Genomic DNA, 5,451 nt, shown 5'->3' with positions numbered 1-5,451 from the left:
TCGTGGCGGCGTCAAGCGTATTTCGGGTCTCATCTACGAAGAGACCCGTGGCGTCCTGAAGGTGTTCCTCGAGAACGTCATCCGTGATGCTGTAACCTACACGGAACACGCCAAGAGGAAGACCGTCACTGCCATGGACGTGGTGTACGCTCTGAAGCGCCAGGGTCGTACCCTCTACGGATTCGGCGGATAAGAGCTTGGCTAATCCATCGATTCCACCCACCACCACCTCAAAACGGGACCTAATTAGGTCCCTATACTTTTTTACTGAAGGGCTTAATAGACGATAACATAAATTGTTTTGATATCAGCTAGCACATTGGGTCTTATGAAATCTATTTTTTATCCTCGCATGCTTAAAGGGACTCTGATTGGGGGGGGGGGGGGGGAAGGTTTGTTACGTTATATACTAGCAGAGCAGGATCATTGGTGGGGGGGGGGGGGGTGTGAGGGGGAGAGAGAGAGAGAGAGATCTTTCCCAACTCTTCCTTTTTACATGAGTGAGCTACCCGTTTTATTCATTTTATCCTTCTCAGAGCTGTTTTGATAGTATCCAAATGATGGTAAATGAAAAGGGAGGACACGAATATCTACCCAGAATTCAGGACTGGCAATCGATATGCATGTTTGAGTGAGAATCTTTTTCTCTCTCAACTTAGGTATACGTTTATGTCGTACCTAAAAGCGAGAACCACACTATTGGGACAAGTATGCAAGGCCCAATTTTCCTAACAAGCACAGTTAATTTTGTTATTTTCGAACATTTCTTTCCAAATTGGTTTATCCAATTAACAGTATTATATTAAGATCATGAATTGCTGGGTTAGGTTAGGTTAGCTTAGCTTAGGTTAGGTTAGCTTAGCTTAGCTTGGGTTAGCTTAGGTTAGGTTAGGTTAGCTTAGCTTGGGTTAGCATAGGTTAGGTTAGGTTTGATTACATTTCTATGTTAGATTTAACTCAAATTCAAAACAATTGCCAGTCATTCGGCTTGTTAGTCAACTTGCCTCTAATAGGGGCAATTTGTCTAACAAGACTATTTAGTTTTGTGTGTATATATATATATATATATATATATATATATATATATATATATATATATATATATATATATATATATATATATATATTATTATTATTATAGCTTCAAGACTCTGAACCAATATAGAAGCATCAAGAGGAAGTGCTTGTGTTATGGGCCAATAGGCCTTCTGCAGTTACTTCCATTCTTATGTTTTTATTCCCATTGGTTCGTGTTTTATCTTGTGTAAATGTCAATCACCTTACCCAAAACTTTGGTACCATATCACCTCACCCATGTATATATATATATATATATATATATATATATATATATATATAATATATATATATGTATATTATATATATATATAATATAGATGTATATTATATATATATATATATATATATATATATATATATATATATATATATATATAATATAGATGTATATATATATATATATATATATATATATATATATATATATATATATATATATATATATATATATATATATATATATATATATATAATATACAGAGTAAATCTACCCCAAAAGTAATGATTTATTTGTCTACAAAACTAAACTCTTTTTTGGAATCATATGAGGCCCCTCCACTGAGGGGGGAGGCCTGGATGTTTATTGTCATGTGTATTCATGCTGCTTGCATGTCGTCGTTTATTTTGCCTTTGTTGTTTTTTTGACAGCTTTCTTTGCCTTGGGTGGTTTGGGAGATTTTGAAGCTCTCTTTATTTTGGGCTTTTTGTTCCCAACAACAAGCTGCTGCTGCTGCTGCTGCTTCTTTTTCAAGGCTGTAGGTGGTTTGTTGCTTGTGGCGGCTTTCTTGGGAGTTACCACGGCCTTCTTTGCTGCTGTAGATGGTTTCTTGGTTGTGGTGGCTTTCTTGGGAGTTAGAACGGCCCTCTTCTCTGCTACGGCCAGCTTGAATGATCCACTAGCTCCACTTCCCTTGGTCTGAACAAGAATGCCGTCAGCCACTGCTTTCTTGAGAAATCTTCGGATGTAAATGGCGATCTTGGCAGCCTCGACTTTGTTGTTGGCAACAACGTACTTCTTGATTGCTTGTAGAGACGAGCCCTTACGGTCTTTGAGTGCTGCGACCGCGGCTAGAACCATTTGACTAGTTTTCGGGTGAGCAACCTGGACGCGAGGTTTCCTGGTGGTGGCCACCACAGCAGCAGCAGCCGCAGCCTTCTTGGTAGGCTTTGCTTCTACCATGATGATGATGAACCAACCAAGGTGATGAGAGACGCTCAGACAGTCACGGGGGAATGATGCTGCCGCCGCTTGAGCCGAACCTATTTATGTGCCGGCACGGTACAGAAGCTGCAACCTGGCAACTCGTCCACCAATCACGACGGTTGGTTTTACGGCTCCGAAACCTGGATCCCATATCTTCTCTAAAATAGAAGCATTTGTTCATGTTCTTTGTAAAAGTATCATAAAGCAGGACAGATGAGACAAATATCATAAAAACTGAAGAGCAGATGAGCACACACATGTTTGTATTACAAAAGAAAATCCACAAATTCATTAGAAATTGGCAGGGCAGGCTGAGGAAGTAGGTAGATGTAAAATGTCTGTAAATGGCGAAAGAACATAAACCCAAGACTGAATAAACGATGTTAAATATCCATGCCAAGGAGACAAAAATATGTTAGGATACAATTACCATTAAGACACCACAAGCAGGTCCGTATCCTGCCGCGATGACTTAAAAGAGTTGGTTATTAGCCACAATGTGTAGGCAGTCTCATGCCAACGGCCATACCACGTTGAGAACACCGCTTCTCGTCCGATCAGCGAAGTTAAGCAACGTTGGGTTTGGTTAGTACTTGGATGGGTGACCGCCTGGGAACACCAAATGCTGTTGGCAATAATGTTTTTTGTTTTGTTTTGTTTTGTTTCGTTTGTTTTTGTTTGAATGGCTGGCTCCACGGGAAATTCACGGAGTTGTGTGGAATAAGGCCTGGTAAAATGAATTAATATGTATGTCATGTTTAAAACAAACTCGCTTAATATAGATATTGTGTGAGGCTTTATACAAAAACAAACAACCAAAACAAAACATGTTGTATATATATATATATATAGCTTAATCCGGGTTTGAACTCGCAACTCCAAGAATACGCATCACTTATATACACTTTACCACTGGACCACTGCTGCAGGACACTAGCTTGATGCTGAGGTATCAATTTAATGACGTAAATGCCATTTCCACAAATAAATGATAATTAAAAAGTATTTGTATGTACAAATCTTTTCTGTTTAAAAGGCTACAATATCAGTTACTGATATAATTTGTGTTAATGTTTCTATACCCACAAGAAGGCATATTTTTGCTTATATGTAAAGGGTACGGAGAAGGAATCCACAGACCATCATTCCCTCCCTTCCATCCAAAAGAAGAAAAACCCCCCCCCCACCCCCAACTCCCACCTACTACCACCACCACCACCACCACCACCACCAATCACCACCAATCACCACCAATCACCACCACCAATCACCACCACCACATCTAACCGAAAACCCCCTAACACATCAACCCTCCCCCCAATCAACAGGCGAAATAATAACCCTCAAATGCCTGCCTGCCTGCCTGCCTGCAAGCCAATACTAACGGTCTTCTCAGAAAGAAAATCTCTTTGTATCTGTATTACTTGATGAAATGTATGATTCTAATAATGAAAATAAATTTTGATGTCGGTTGTATGAGCATAATGACCAATATGCACATGATATGAATGAATTAAATAGTGTAGTTTTAAGTAATTAGGTTGTAGACACATTAAGCGGATATGATATTTGACGCGTCCAGAACTGGTGATTTTTGGTTTAGTTTTAAATGCACCACCACCACCACCACCACCACCACCATTGCTTCCCCAGAGCCTAATTAAGGACCGGTAAAAGGAGTCAATATGTATGTCATCTATAAAACCAAAGAATGAATAAAAAAACACACACAAACCTACATAATAGTATTAGGAAGATTGTATGGCAAAAAAAAAAAAGTATTATTCCCATTGGGTCGTTTGAACTCGCGACTTCCAAAACACCAGCCACACACCTTACAACCCAGCCACCATAGAGTTGGTATAATTGTGCAACTTTAGTTATAAAAGTAAAGTTTTCTCACATTGTATTGATAACTTAAAGGATTTTTTTTTTTTTTTGCATGTACAAATCTTATTGTCTGTTCTATGAAAAGGCTTGATGTAAATTATGTATTTTTTGAATGATTGAATTGTAGGCACATTAAGCGGATTCGATATTTGATATATCCAGAAAAGGCGATTTATGTTCAGTTTTAAAATGCATCACCGTTAACGCTAAAGGACTGGTAAAATGACTCGATGTTTGTCATTTTTAAAATAAACACTAAAACAAGGCCCTTAACATATATAATGTTTGAATATAAATTGAATGCATATAAATACAAAGTGGGAGTGGCTGGCTGGCTGGCTGGCTGGCTGGCTGGCTGGCTGGCTGGCTGGCTGGCTGGCTGGCTGGCTGGCTGGCTGGCTGGCTGCCTGGCTGCTGCTGCCTGCCTGCCTGCCTGCCTGCCTGCCTGCCTGCCTGCCTGCCTGCCTGCTGCCTGCCGCTGCCTGCCTGCCTGCCTGCCTGCCTGCCTGCCTGCCTGCCTGCCTGCCTGCCTGCCTGCCTGCCTGCCTGCCTGCCTGCCTGCCTGTCTGGCTGCCTGGCTGCCTGGCTGCCTGCCTGCCTGCCTGCCTGCCTTGCCTTGCCTTGCCTTGCCTTGCCTTGCCTTGCCTTGCCTTGCCTTGCCTTGCCTTGCCTTGCCTTGCCTTGCCCTGCCCTGCCTTGGCTGCAGCTGGCTGGCTGGCTGGCTGGCTGGCTGGCCGTAAATCAACTCTTAACAACACCACACCACACCACACCATCACTCATCACCCATCACCCACCACCGGCCCCAGTCTCCCAGCCTCTCTTATATACCCGAGCAGGCCCTTTAAATTATTTGAATTGTTGCACTTCGGCCAATGGCAGGCACGATCGCTGCTGCTCAAACATATTCTGGTTCACAAGTATTAATATATATATATATATATATATAATATATATATATATATATATATATATATATATATATATATATATATATATTCATGAAACACATTAAAACCTTGATCATTTATTCATTCATTACGTCTAGTGAAGAATTGCTTTTGTTCATTTGTATGATTAAAAATGGATAGAATATGAATTCCTCGCTTAAAGTAAAATATAAAATATATATTGGATTTATATGATTGGTTAATATTCCAAGTGATGCTGAATATCCCCTATAATTTTGTTTTGTTTGTTTGTTATGTACACATTCCAAATGAAATCAATATAAATGTTATTATTAATGTTTGAAAGTTGATTGTCTACTTGAATCT

At 40.0% G+C, this 5,451-nt stretch overlaps 1 non-coding gene across 1 annotated transcript; it reads left to right on the top strand.

The window, feature by feature from the left end:
* Positions 1-2,799: 2,799 nt before the first annotated feature.
* Positions 2,800-2,918, top strand: LOC138362131 (5S ribosomal RNA). Its single transcript, XR_011227430.1, has one exon. It is a non-coding gene; the product is annotated as a 5S ribosomal RNA (ribosomal RNA).
* The last annotated feature ends 2,533 nt before the right edge of the window (positions 2,919-5,451 follow it).

This window comes from Procambarus clarkii, unplaced genomic scaffold, assembly GCF_040958095.1.
Source record: "Procambarus clarkii isolate CNS0578487 unplaced genomic scaffold, FALCON_Pclarkii_2.0 HiC_scaffold_1264, whole genome shotgun sequence".
Lineage (NCBI taxonomy): Eukaryota > Metazoa > Arthropoda > Malacostraca > Decapoda > Cambaridae > Procambarus > Procambarus clarkii.
This window is presented reverse-complemented; position numbering and strand designations above follow the sequence as displayed.